At 40.3% G+C, this 15189-nt stretch overlaps 1 long non-coding RNA gene across 2 annotated transcripts in view; it reads right to left on the minus strand.

Annotated features, from left to right (window-relative positions):
* Nucleotides 1–1266: 1266 nt before the first annotated feature.
* The window catches only part of LOC103883891, a 220678-nt gene continuing 206755 nt past the window's right edge, over nt 1267–15189 (minus strand). Inside the window, exon 4 of one of the 2 annotated variants that reach the window (XR_002521674.2) lies at nt 1267–1539. This is a non-coding gene — a long non-coding RNA (uncharacterized LOC103883891). Of the gene's footprint in view, nt 1565–15189 lie in introns of both variants that reach the window. The other variant, XR_004184370.1, reaches the window with a different exon arrangement.

Raw genomic sequence — 15189 nt, forward strand, 5'->3', positions numbered from 1 at the left:
TGCACTGGTCTCAGACTGTAAACAGCAGGAGGGGAAAACCCAGCAGAAAAGAGGAAGACAATACAAGAGGACTTGGAAGTCATTTTGCTCCCTCTTCACCATGGGAGTTAATTGTAAAGAAACATTTTTCTAAAGGGTGCCATCAGTGGGTCTACAACTGCAGGAACGAATTACATAGTAGAGTATTTTGCAAGCATTACTTAGAAATAACTGTTCAGCATAGCAGCCATAATTACTGGGACATCATTTGATACTTACAAGAACGTATTGCTGCAACGAGGTGACAAATGATTTCAAAAATGTTTCATGTGAAAACCTAGCCATTTCACTACAAAAGAAAACAATTCTAAAAGAAAGTAAAAAATCAAAGTTCATTGTAACCTCAAGTTAAATCAATATAAATCATGTATCTCTGCCTTGTCTGGCAAACTCCCTGTTTTCTATGGTTCCTGGAACTTTTGCTCTGATATTTCCATTATTCCTTATTTTACAGTGTACAGTTATGCTTGTACATAGAATAGCAAAATCAAAATCACATAATCCATATGATTTCTATAGTCCCTATCCTAGTACCGTTGAATAACTTTCCAAATAGGGAGGCCTTTGTGTGTATGTTTACGTTCATATGGGTGAGAGTCTATACAAAATTCCTATGACCTAACTGATTAGAACATATTATCTACAGATGTGGGTAACAGAAGATCAAGGTAGCAGATCTGAATGCCTGGTAAGCCACTTAGCTTGAAGCTGTTTCATGACCACATGCTTCAGACTTTAGTCTAGCTCACCATATAACAAATACTAGTTATTGATTATAAAGGACTATGTAAAATAAAGACTTCAAACATATACAGTAGTAGATCTTAGCAGTCAAAGTAGTGTAGATGCTATCAATAGACTGGCCATGCAAAAAATGGCATAAGAATGCTTACTTTAATATCGCATAATGTCTGCAATTTTAAATAGTAACCAACCATAAACTACTGAGACGCCCATTACAGGAAGCATTCATTTCTTAGCCTAAATTATTGTTGTTAAGACTATTTTTTCTCCTGGGTAGAGGGTAAGACTCAGTCACCTCTATGTTGTGTAACACTTAAAGTCTAAGGTTTCAGTGATTTCATATTGTATACATATGTTTAATATTGATCAAATATTCATTTTAATAGACACCAATGTGATCAGAAAAAGTATAACGTGCTGAAAACAGTTTACTGTGTGTACATTGTGTGGGAACCAATAAAAGACAAAGAGCGATAGAATAAATCATTTTCATTTAATTTTATTTACTTTTAAAATTGGACTCATATTCATTCTGGTCTCTCTGAGTTGTTTGCTCCAACCTGTTTGGTCTCACTTTTCTCTCTGTATCTCAGGAGTCAGAACTACAAGCTTCAGAAGTCAGTTCAGATGGTTATCTGCAATTTCTCTTTGTAGTGCTGTTTGAGGTCAAATCCATTACAGCATATGTTCAGACTGACTTTGCACACTTAACTCCGCTGGGCTTTCAGTGACATGCTTGGCGCTTCACCTGAGAACCTGTTATCCATAGATACAAGAGATGCTAAAAGTGATACATACAAAAAAAAGAAAGAAAAACTGATTCATGCCTACACAGTATATTTATGGCTGACTAATCTATAGCTCTTAAAATGATCTAATAAACACCATGCCACCTTTTTTAAAGATTAAAATCATTTTGCCACTAAATGGTGCTATTATGTTCCCAAGTCACCTTAGACTCCAGTCAGAGATGCATGAAGTGTTGGCTACACAGACTTCCCGGGGAGGACAGCGACATAATCTTGTCATTGCATAATTTGCCACTCACTAAGGAAATGTGTGCCAAGGAACAAAGTGCATCAAAAATTGGCAACCGATTCAGAAATAGCAAACACTGAGAAATCTTCCTTTCCCTTAAGGAATACGATAGAGTGAGCTTTGCAACTGTGCCCCTCAGACTTCATCAACTTGGATTCTCTTGGAGGATTTATTGTATCAAAAATACAACCCAATATGATTTTCTGTACTGATAATTAAAGCAGAGGAGCCTCAGAGATGATAATATACAAATAGCTGGAATGTATTTGCCTTTCCTTTAGTGTGTCTTTTATTGCTTCTTAGGAAACTCCCCCTCAAAATATTATATAGACAACAAAGATAAAAATATTTAAATTGTTGCCATTATTTTATTTTATTTTATTTTATTTTATTTTATTTTTTGAGATGGAGTCTCGCTCTGTCATCCAGGCTGGAGTGCAGTAGCGCGATCTTGGCCCACTGTAACTTCCGCCTCCCAGGTTCAAGCAATTCTCCTGCCTCAGCCTCCCGAGTAACTGGGATTATAGGTGCGTGCCACCATGCCTGGATAGTTTTTTGTATTTTTAGTAGAGACGGGGTTTCACCATGTTAGCTAGGATGGTCTTAATCTCCTGACCTCATGATCCACCCACCTCAGCCTCCCAAAGTGCTGGGATTACAGGCATGAGCCACCACGCCTGGCAAAATTGTTGACATTATAAGGGATGCTGAAATAAGGAATAGTAAATGACATTTTGTGCTTTTATTTAAAAAAAATAAAATAGTTCATCCAAGATTTTTTATTTTAAGAAAAGTTCACAGTTAAGAAAGCAAAGCAGGCCAGGTGCAGTGGCTCACGCCTGTATCCCAGCACTTTGGGAGGCTGAGGCCAGAGGACTGCTTCAGCTCAGGAGTCCAAGACCAGCCTGGGAAACATCGTGAAACCCTGTCTCTACAAAAACAATACAGAAATTAGCTGGACATGGTGGCATGTGCCTATAGCCCCCGCTACTTGGGAAGCTGAGGTGGGAGGACTGCTTGACCCCAGGAGATGGAGGTTGCAGTGAGCTGAGATCATGCCACTGCATCCCAGCCTGGGTGACAGAGTGAGATGCTGTAAAGAAAAAAAAAAAAACCACAGAGAAAAATGTGAAAAGTAAAGCATTCACCCAGCATAGCTTCAGTGGTGTTTTTGCCAAAAAAAAAAAAAAAACAGTGCTTAGGAGCCAAGCACTCTCCTTAGGAGTGAGACACAGCCTACAGCCAGCCTAAGAATGCCTTGACATGGCCTCAAAAGCACCTGGGCCGTTGCCCTAGCCACTCTCTTCCCCTCTGCAACCTCACACACACACAGACACCAACCATAAGCAGCTACTTCCCAGGTCCTCTCAACAGCTCTAACTCACAGATTTGCGAAGAAGTGAGGAAAGGGGAGATCTAGTTGATATATTTTACGCATGATTTCTCTGCTAAGATCCTATGCAGAGAATTTTTAAATATCCAGTTTTTAACTTCAGAGAAGTAAAATTCTAAAAACACAAAACAAGCTGCCACTCATTCTTCCAAAAACCAGTTTATTAATTTCTGTATTCATCTTTCAAGTTCAGAATTTTCGTATCTCCTTTAACCTTATAATTTCTGACCACCTCTTGCCCCACACTCCATCCCAAAATATTCTGTCCAAACCTTGTTTCGTCCTTTCTATTTCTTCCTTTGTACTTCTAGCATCCATTTTTTTTTCCTTTCAAACCACTCTAGTACAGGCCCTTGTCACCTAATAGTTGATTTCTAAAGCCTTTTAAAGTTGTTTTACATTTAAGTTAAGAACTATGAATGGTCTGAGAAATTAGCCTATTTGCAAGTTAGCAAGTTGGTTTGCCACAGTTTCATAAATACTAAAAGATGCAAAATTCCTGGGTCAGAGACAAAGTATTTTGTTTCTTAGAGCACTAGCAGTAAGACCTGAGTTGTGACCACTCACACCACTTCCCCAAGCCTCAATTTCCACAGGGCAATGTGAAAGGGTCAGGTGACTCCTATACACTCATGAAGAAGGTAACACTACAGGAGAGGAACCCTGTACTCAGGGAACCTGAATCTGTTATAATGGACAGTAAGCCTGCTCATACTTGGCTCTAGGTGGACACATTATCTCATGATGCCTAACTATAAATATATCTGCCCTTTGCTTCAGAAGGAGACATGATCTCTATCTTTCAAAGTGATTTTCTATGCAAATATCCATGAAAAATGTAGTCCAGAACAAACGCAGTCAGTGGCCCTGTTGTTAAGATGTACAGAAATGCAAGAAACCCATGAAGAATCGTCTCCCAAAACTTTAGCCCTGGGAAGACTATTTAACCTCTCTAAATTTAAGTTGCCTCATCTGTAAAATGTGATTGATAATACCTACTTCATTGGATTGTTGTCAAGATTAAATTCAGTAATGTCTGTTAAAAAATGTTTTAGCTCATTGCCTGACCCAAAGTATGCAATAAACAAATTTATATTTAATGATTACTGTATTATTCAAGGTCTGCCCCTTCTTACCTAGTCTAGACTGAGCATCTAAACTTACTTTCCAATTATTTCTCATCCACATACTGCAGTTTGTGTTCAATGGCTTATTCACTTCCCATTAAAGAGGATAGGTGCATTTCCATCTCTACAACTTTGCACCTCTTCCCCATCTAAAATCCCTCCCCACTTTTTGCCTTCATTCCAACTACTTTTCATAGCCAGCTAGAGTTCTGCCAATTCTTCAAAATTCCCCCAAGTCACTGCAGAATGCAAAGAACTTCCCTTCTGGCAACTTACTACATTTGCATATACCCCTCAATAAATGCCAGTTTCCTTTCCCTTTATTATATTTGCACATTGATGGATTTAATTTCTCTCAGCTGATCTCTCGCTTGGCTTCTTTTTAACATTTCCACGTGGCTTTCTTGCTTCCCAAGTAAAAGTCAATTATATGTACAAAATAAATTACATAGCAATGCAGTACCATGATACAACTGTCAGCAAGAACCCTTCTTTTTCCCCAAGGTGATTAAAGAAACCTTTATTTACTTATTTATTTTAATTTACCAACCAAGTTTTACACCTTTAATCCTCCAAACAATCCCTCTAAATTTTTTAATCTTGAAAATAACTGTTTCATGTAGAAAAAGAACCTGTACTTACAAGTTCAGCTATAACTGCCTGAGCAAAACTCAAGTAGAAACTGGAAGTTAATATACTCTTTCTGGGAAAGTGATCTAAGTTGAATTGAATTGAAAATTCAGTGCAGGTGTCTACCTGTCACCAGAAATGGCCATCATCCCTGATGTTCTGGGTTACAAAACTTTAGTAAAGGGAACAGGATGAATTAAGCTGTTATTTGAAATGGCATGAGTCACTCCTACAGGCAATCTCGTAGTGAATACAGGTCACATCCCAGGGTAAGTTATCCAGGGAAACGTGTGTCTCAGGTCTGCAGCAGTTTTCCAGCCATGTCCAAGAAAACCAAGTATAATTCCAATCCTAGAGTCAGGGAGCCAGGGTAGGCAGCATGGCCGCAAGAGAGAGTTGAGGGTGGCATGTGTGTGACAGTACAGAGCTGTATATGAGCTCTTGAGTGACATCTCAGAGGGAAACTCAGTCTTGATCTGAGCCCATTTCCAAGCATTATTTTAAAGAATAACTTTTTTATATAATACAACATAGCATATACTATCAGCAAATTAACTACATCAGTTAAGACGCCGATGCTTTCAGGAAAACAAGGAAACATCCCTTCAGAGCAGTGTTGTTTAATGGAATTCTCTGTGATGTCAATGTTCCCTATCAGGGCTTTCAAGTATGACAACCTCTAGCCACATATGGCTATTATGCACTTGAAATGTAGCTAGCACATATCAGAAAGCCACTCTTTTATTTAATTTTAATTAATTTAGGAAGCCACATGTGACTAGTGACTCTTGTGTTGGATGACATAGCTCTAAAACCTACCATGCAGCTGTCTGTACTGTCATGAGCACTGTCTCATGTAGACCTCATGCTAACCCTGCAAGCTAGGTGTTACCATGTTTATTTTTACAGACAATGAACAGAGACTGTGCTAGTTCTAATCATTAGCACAATATTATATGAGTAAGTGGCAGAGTTAGAATTCAATCAGGTTTTTCTAACCACAAAGTTCAAGTATTTCTTTTTTTTTTTTCTTTCATTTTCCCCACCTTAGCTTCTCAGAATCAAATTCAAATTCTCTACTGTGTCACGAAGGTGTTTTATACTCCAATCCCAACCTATGCTTCCAGCCTCACCTCCACCACCATCCCCTCCACTTCCTGTATTTCAAAAATACATTTGCTCTCCAAACCCTGATGCATTTTCCTAACTTTGAATTCATGGTGTTCATAGCCTTGAAAGGCCCTCTATCTACTTCCCATCTCTCTGTGCCTGGTGAGCTCCTGTATCATGTGCTGATTATCTATCTATGTGTCCCTTTCCTTGTCTAGAATATGAGCTGAAGGAAGAGAGTCTTACTCAGCTTATGCTCCCAGGATGTAGCATAGTACATAGAAGATACTCCAGAAGTATTCAGTAAAAAAACAAATAAAGGGGAAATGAAGATGTGACAGCATTAAATTCATCACACATTCAGAAAGCCTTACAGGGCATGGCCTATTCTGGCCCTGAGAATTGTGTAGACAATGAGTATATTTAAAAAGCAAGATCTATTCCCCAATATATTGAAAGACTTCCTTTACTATTTTGCGAGGAGAAAATTTATACATGACCAAGGCTGACAACGAAGACCACCAGCGCTCACACCTGGGTTAAAGGAAAGCAGGATGGCAGGGCTGCTGAGGAACTGCTACGCTGGAGTGGCCAGCACTTTACACATAAGCCCTAGGCGACCAGACAATGCACAGGTTGCCTAAATTGGAGCCACAAGCGTGCCTTCCCAACTGCAAGACTTGAATGCGTTAAACCATGAAAGAGTCCTCCTCAACCTATGGGAAGCGCCCAGTTAGGATGAAAGGTAGTTTCGTTCATCCATGGGGATACGTGGCCAGTACCACTGCTTCCCAGAATGGATGTTCACATGTCCACCTTGACCGGACCAGCCAGCTGCATGTTCCTGTCTGAGAAAACCTAGGAACTGGCTCCTGATTCAGCATATGCATTACAAGTGGGCTGATTCACAAACACATTGCCATCCTGGAAAACAGGTAACCTTCAAACCTCTCTGCTTTCACCAACACACGTGCACCTATATAAACGTAACAAGACACCTTTGAGCTGCCACCAGGATACAAAAGCTGAGTCACTGCCAAGAATCAACAGATTTAGGTGCAAATTTTCCATATTTTCTTTGCTGTAGTTCAAATTTTCATGAAAAGCTTGGTCCACCTCTGAAAGTCTTAGAACAGCCTTAGATCAATGATTCTCTACCCTGGCGTGACATGAGAATGACCTGAGGAGTTTTTAAAATATACCTATGCCTGAGTCTCACCTTCAGAACTTCTGGTTCAACTGCTCTATGAGGAGCCCAAGGCACTAAGATTTTACAGATGCTCTCCCGTGACTGCAATGTGCATCCGTGGTTGCAATCAAGAGGCCTAGCTCATGAGACCAGTAGCTTCATCACCAAAGCTACCCTAGAGAGAAGGGTAGTGTCAACATCAGCACTGCAGTTGACTGTAGGAGCAACCAACAGAGGGTGGTGAGGAAACTGCAGAAAACAAAAGGAACAGTGAATTTCAGAAGAAAAATATTAGCCTATAGCTCAAAAGTATGCAGCACATTCTTACATCAACTCATTTGCTTCATAAACTACCTGTGACTTGGGGTATGTTTATTTTACAATATTGCGCAATTCCTGCTACTGTGACTTATTGGTTATATTTCAGTTCAACAAACAGTAATGGAATGTTTATAATGTGCATTCATTCTCTGGGCCAGAGAAGAATAATATGGGAAAATAACATTGAGAACCTGAGAGTCTAATGGGGGAAATGTGATGTGTTGCTTGCTGAGATAGATACAGTAGGTCCTCACTTAACATTGTGAATAGGTTCTTGGAAACTGTAATTTTAAGCAAAATGATGTGTAACAAAACCAATTTTACCATAGACTAATAGATATAAACAAGAATTAAGTTCCTATGGCATTATTTCTGGTCCCAGAAACATCATCAAACTTTCAAATAAAGATCAAAAACACTTCTAATATCAAACATGGACATAAATGTGAGCTATAGATACATTTTTAAAAGACTAATAAAAACAAGTAAAATAATTATCTATCTATTTATTCCAGTTTGCATTGTGGGTGGCCAGAACCTATTCTGGCAGCTCAGGGTGTCAGGCAGGAACCCACACTGGAAAGGATGCCATCCCATCGCAGGGCACAATCACACACACACACATTTTCTCTCTCTCTCTCTCTCTCTCTCTCTCTCTCTCTCTCTCTCCCCCCCCCCCCCCCCCCCCCCACCCCCGCCCTCAGACTGGCACCATGTAGACACACGAATTCACCAAAGATGCAAAGCTTTGGGATATGGGAAGAAACCAGAGGACCTGGAGAAAACCCAGGCAGACGTGGGGAGAATGTGCAAACTGCACACAGACCATGATCCTGGCCAGAAATTGATTGTTTTCTCTCGTCAACGTTATAATGAAACAACATTGAACAAAACGACATTATTTGAAGACCTGCTGGAGAGGTATGAATGTGCTATGGGAGTTCCAAGTACAAAGGAGGGAGTGAATTAAATTAACTCTCTCACTCAGCTTAAGTCAAAGGCCTTACGATTGTCTGCAAAACCCTGGATCAGCCACTCCACTACCTGTCTGACCTTGGCTCTTGCTACATTCCCATTATTTGCCCCAATCCAGGTGTCCTCCTGGCAGTTACTGGGACACTTCAGCATGCTCCCAATCTAGGGCCTTTGCTCAGGCAGTTCCATGCCTTGAATGCTCTTCTCACAGCCACGTAGCAACTTCCACACTGACTTCAAGTCTTTTCCCAAATGCTGTCATCTCAAGGAGGCCTACCCTGCGGACATTATTTAAAAATGAGACCAGCCAGGCAAAATGGTGGCTCATGCCTGTAACCCCAGCACCTTGGGAGGCCGAGGCAGGAGAATCACTGGCATCCCGGAGTTCAAGATCAGCCTGGGCAATATAGTGAGATCCTGCCTCTACTAAAGAAAAAAATTTAAAATTTGCAGGGCATAGTGGCACACACCTGTAGTCCCAGCTGCTTGAGAGGCTGAAGTGGGAGGATTGCTTGAGCCCAGCAGATCAAGGCTACAGTGAACTCAGACGGTGCCACTGCACGTCAGCCTGGCTGACAGAGCAAGATCTTGTCTCTAAAATAAGAAATAAATAAAATAATATTGAGACCTATCTGCACCCAAATTCTATCCCTAGTACCCCAATCTCATTTCTTCTGCTTCATTGTTTTTATTGCCTGTGTCCCATTGCAGCACACTACTCAATTTACTTATTATGCTTATTTTTATCTGACGGCTTGAACTAGAATGTAAGCTCCACAACTGTATGAATTGTTATGGCCATTCACAAATCTCAAGAGCCTGAAATGATGCCTAGCAGATGCTAAGAACTCAACAAATTATGTTGAATTAATGAATGAGGAATTTAGCAAAACTTTCATTTAAGAGTAATGTGCTTCCTTTTTCTTTCAGTAGAATCTAATTTGCAATCCTGTAGCCAGTGTGTTTATGAGTTGGGACAGATAATAATAGCATGGTGGAGAGATTTTCCCCCTGACCCCTGTGTGAGCAGTGTCCATTATCCATCCATTCAATCAACAAATATTTATTCAGCAACTATTTTTTGCTACATTCTGGGGACTGTGAGCATCCAAAATTCTGACCTCTAAGGGTTTAAAGCTCCCTAAAAGAGGTGGGGTTGACACACAAATTTGTGCAATAAGAGGCAGGATATTCTGAGCCCTGAGAGGAGTGCAGACAGCAGCGTTATTTGGGAGTCCTCAGATAGTACTTTAAGTATGACACCCAGGACAAAAACTTCAGCCATTCTATCTGTGGACAGCAAAGACACAGGATGACACTAATGAGTTCATTTACCAAAGATGGGGTTTCTAGTTTTGGCCTCCTAAAACCCGCTCCCCTTCATGAGATGCCTGCAAAGGGAGTTGAGACATGTCATTGTGCTTTCTAAGCACACTTGAACTGACTTGTGATAACCTTTACCTACCAAATCAGGCATGAAAACCACTGAACAATGGTTAAAACACTTTTTATTTTCCTTTTTTGCCCTTGGCTTTAAGCTTCCCGGTTATTTGTTCTAAACTATACACAGTACAGTACGTTTCACGAGAAGCCTGCAGAGCAGTGCTCAACCACAGCTTAGCAATTGGGCTCTTCTTTTAAAGCTTATGCAAGTCCTTACTGTAAATGCATACATGTAAAATAGCTTGAATCAAAATGCATCGTTGATTTGACATGAAGGTGAGCAAATGATTTGTTCCTAGGAATAGAAGCCCTCAAACAGTGTTAATGGGCCTCACCACAGAGCAGTTGGTGACAATAACAGAGTTAATTTTAAAGAAGGGGAAATTAAATAGTGGTTGCAATAGTCGTAGCCACTCTTAATTATTGTGATGGCAAATTATGAACAATTTCCTGTCACTTTCCCTTCTAAAGCAATTATTGATGTTTGCCTTATGGCTGAACTGTGCTGAAAACTCTCAAAGCAGGAGGCTGTCTGATTCAATGCTTTGTGGGCTCATATTCAGAACGCCATTTGGCCTGCAAAGTTGCTGGATTATCTGTAAACACAGTGAAAGAAGACAGTGATTGCATGAAGCAGAGGGAATGCACCTGAATGCCAATAAGGCAAATGTCATGACAGGAACACGAAGCCAGCATTCCATGTGACCTTTTAGATAGAAACCAATTTACTTTGGTACCATCTCAAACAGAAAATTATGGTGTAATTCCTCATGTCAATACATAATTTATTTTGTAATAAATAACTACCCGCATATTTATGGAGCGCCTCTCCCCTCGTGTTTATGATGCTCTCAGGCACTCTCTCTCCAGCACACACTGCCGAATCATTGCAGAGCTTTCTGTTTTTCAGGCTGTTCTGTTCACTAAAGCTTGGTGATGACCGAAGAAAACATCACAGGATTAAAAGCCACTTTTTATCTCTGCAAAAAAAACCTAAGTTGTTTCTTATTTCCAAATTACCTAACATCAGGCTGAAGGATTCATGAGACCAAGTTTAAAAACAGAAATCAACGAAAAGCAATATGAAGCCCTAGTCTACAGTACATTTCCTAATAAAGGAAAGCTTCTGCATTTAAAGCAGCATTAGCATCGGGCAGTGAATCCACAAAAGAAGAGAGCTCTGTCTTTCCCCCAGTTCCCCTCCCCTTAAATGCATCTGCTTCTTTGCGGGAGGTCTGAAGTCGGGGGCTGCCTCCCAAAGTCACCTCACTCTCTGTCATTAGGATGCAAATAGGGCGAGTCTTGAGAGCTCTACCTTTTCCCCTCCAGGTCAGAGCTCCGAGTCTCCCCCAAGCTGGCACTGACAGGGGACTCTTCCCACTGACAGCTGGTCACTGACCTAGCTGAAGGCAGCTGGGGGTCTTCTCTGAGCCTTGAGCCACAGGTGACCTCATCACTAACTGAGCCATCACAGTGCACAGTTAGCATTTTCAGTCCATGGCCTCTGTCAAGGACGAATGAGACCTGAGCTCTCATTGGAAGTGTGGTAGAGACAGCAGGGAGTGGGAAGAGGCCTGGGGGCACTGTGGGCACTCCCTATTACTGATTAGCCAGCATCAGATTCTTGGATAACTGAAGAGATTTGGGACCTAGGTGGCTAAGGCCCAGCATCTTTAACAAGTTTCAGAAAAACGGAAGATGAGGATAATTCACAAGACAGAAAATAAAGAACAGTGTATATGCTGCTTAGAACAGACTGTATTTGCATTTTTTTTAGCTTCTAAATACCTATTTTGAGATCATCTTGGTATTAAGGATTACAAACATTTGTCTGTAATGTGGTTTCTGTCCCTGGCTAACTTCTGTAGTTTAATAACACAAAGAAATGACAAAGTTAATATGAGACACCACAATCATTCCTTTGGAAACTATCCACCATGCCACACAAGTACACACACACACACACACACACCCCAACCCAAACCAAACACATTTCTTTGGCTTCACAGATAAAGTGATAGCCCATAATGTGAAAAAAAATAAGGGCTCTGATTCAAATACAACATATTGAGAAGTAGAAATCAATACCCAGAGAAGGTTTTACATGGCACTCGTATTATTTTTAATGAGTTGCTGTATAGAACTACCATGACAGAATAGAGTCCAGGATTTTCTGAGGACTAATTGGCTTCATTCCTCCAGCATGCCAACAGAGTACTTTCGGTTCTGTTTGGAAAACATATGCTGGGATCTGGATCGATGAATCAAGAAAATATTGGCCACCTAATGGGTGTCCAGAAGGAAGACCTCGGCTGCAAATTCCCAAAGATTTGAGGGAAAATCTTTTCTGAGAACATGGTCATCTTCATGTCACACTCACTTTGTCCAAATAAATACTGAAAACAGACTTCTGAACTCATCTTCGGGGGGCTCAGCTTATCTAGAGTCAATAGTCTGAATCTCTGAGATTGTTTTGTCAAATTAAGAGCCAGTCGAGATGTTTATGTCTTTGAAATAAAAGCTTTGTAAAACCATTGTCACATCATATGGACAAAAATGCATCTATGTATTTTTTCTTGCAGACTTTTATGTGTAATAAGATTTAGGTGACACAGCATTGGATTGTCATGCTATGGTTTAAAGAAATAAGTAAATTCAGCACTGGAGAATAATAAGATAAAACCAAATCTTTAAAATTTCATATAATTTAATAAAGAGTTATTTTTGGAAGAACTGTGGATGAATATTCTTCATCATTATTGAAGATAGAATTAGTAGAATTGACTTATGCTAACACATAAGGAATTTAGTAATTGTGTATATATAAGTCACCTCAAAGATCATCTAATTCAGAATTGGGGAAAATATGTGTTTTGGTGACATCTTTAAGCTGCTGGGTCAAACCTCCCTTTCTACCTCCAGACATTCCATTCATTCCATTCATGCATCAATAAATTCCCTTGTTATCCAGAAATAAAATCACCTGGTTCAATTGTCCAACATATACAAGTGAAGAAACTTTGACACAGAAAGGCTAGGACTAACACAAAAGTATGCTACCAAACCATCTTAAAACAATAAACATTCATTATCCCACCATTTCTGTGGGTTGAGAATAGGGGCACAACTTGGCTTGGTACCTCTGGCCAAGGTCTCTCATGAGGTTGCAGTTCCAGCTAAGTTGTCAGCCAGGGCTGCAATTTCACTTGAAGGCTCAACCCTTTGGCAAGTGAGGGATGGAGAAGAGAGGAGAAATCCACTTCTAAATTCATTTGTGGGGTTGTGGGCAGACCTTGGCTCCTCCCCACATGGATCTCTCTGCATGCTGCCTCACAAAATGGCTGTTGGCTTCCCCTAATCCGAGAGAGGGCAAAGAGAGTTCTCCAGATGGGAACCAGAGTCTTTACATAACTCAATATTGTAAATAACATTTCTGTACTTTATCCATACTCTCTTCATTGGAAACAAATCACGAGGTCCAGCCCACACTCGATGGGAAGGGATTACACACAGGCATGAGTATGAGGAGGTGGGGGTACAGGGGCCATCTCAGAGGCTGCCTTCCACAACTGTGATCACAACCCACAGCTTATCCCAAACCCACTGTTCTTTCCACTACACTTTGCTGAATTGAAATGGATAATTTCCAGACATTAAAGGTTAAACACTGGACAGGGTATTTGAGAAAATTGTAAGGTCTCCATCTCAGAATATCTTTTATAATAAGACCTTCTTTTCCCTACTGGAGAAGGTTGAATTTGAGTGTCTCTAGTAGATAAGAAGTGGTGCAGTGTATACTGTGTGGTATACACTGGGGTTTAAGAAGCTGTCCACCCGCGTTATTAGCTAGGTGAAGAACTCATTTTGTTTTCAAGGCTTACTTTCCCTACCATCAAAAGTCAGAATAGGATTAAGTTTCTAGTATGTTTCCAATTTTGTTACAGCTTTAAAACAATAACTTTTATATCTGTTCTTCAGGATTAAACCTACATGTAAGTAAATTAAGTGATGATCCCCAGGATTTGACACAGTGAGAGAAAAAAATGTTCCGCACCAAAATATTTCTCTCTCTGGCTTAAATTTCTACATTAGATGTTCTTTTCTATTTGTTATTAAAAGCCTCTGCTAAAATGCAAATGTGTTATCTGGAATAACAAATTAAACTATCATCCCAAGTTAATACTTAACTGAATTTCTTTCTCTTGTTAACTAATATATCAGCTGGTAATGATCCAGGGAATGGGGCAAATAAACAAGTAAATTTTAATGAGAATGGATTTTTCCAAGAGGATTTTAGGGCAAGAAAGGACAGATTCATATGGAGTGGGAAATGAGGGGTGACCAATAGCCCCAACAGTAAAATATTAGGGAATATGGGATGGTTAAGACAAACCTAAAGGACATAAAACTACCAATATAAGCAAACTTCTTATTTTTTGAGACAGTCTCGCTCTGTCACCCAGTCTGGAGTGCAGTGACACAATCATGGATTATGGCTCACTGCCGCCTCAACCTCCTGGGCTCCAGCAATCCTCCCACCTCAGCCTCCTGAGTAGCTGGGTCTATAGGCATGTACCACCACGCCTGGCTAATTTGTGTGTGTGTGGGTGTGTGTTGTTTTTCTTGTGTGTTGTTTTTTTTTAAAAGACAAGTTCTTGCTATATTGTCCAGCATTACCTTGAACTTCTGGGCTCAAGTGACCCTCCCACCTTAGCCTCCCAAAGTGTTGGGATTATAGGCGTGAGCCACTGCACCCTGCCCATAGGCAGACTTCTAAGGACACTACAACCCCTTAATCTAAGTAGAAGGTCTTTACTTTAAACCCCCTCCCATATTCTTGACTTCTCATTACCAAAAATGTTTCTCCCTCTCTGCCTCAGCATTCTCACAGTCATCACTTGAATGCTGTCTTTACCTCTCCAGCCACAGACCATCAGTTTATTTCCTCTGCTCCTTAATCTTTACAAGCCCTCCTGTCTGTACTTCTGTCCTTCATTTTAGATCCTAAGGTTGATTTGTTAAATTATTCCTTTGCCCTTTCTTGCATTTCCCTCAAATCCCTGCCTCTCCCTTCACCATCACACTCACCTAAGAAAAATTCATTTTAATCTTAATGAACCCAACCTTGTCTATCTTGTCCATACCTTTACCTGTGTAGCTAAATGATGCTAGAGGAAACA

Source organism: Papio anubis, chromosome 6, assembly GCF_008728515.1.
Source record: "Papio anubis isolate 15944 chromosome 6, Panubis1.0, whole genome shotgun sequence".
In the NCBI taxonomy this organism is placed as follows: domain Eukaryota; kingdom Metazoa; phylum Chordata; class Mammalia; order Primates; family Cercopithecidae; genus Papio; species Papio anubis.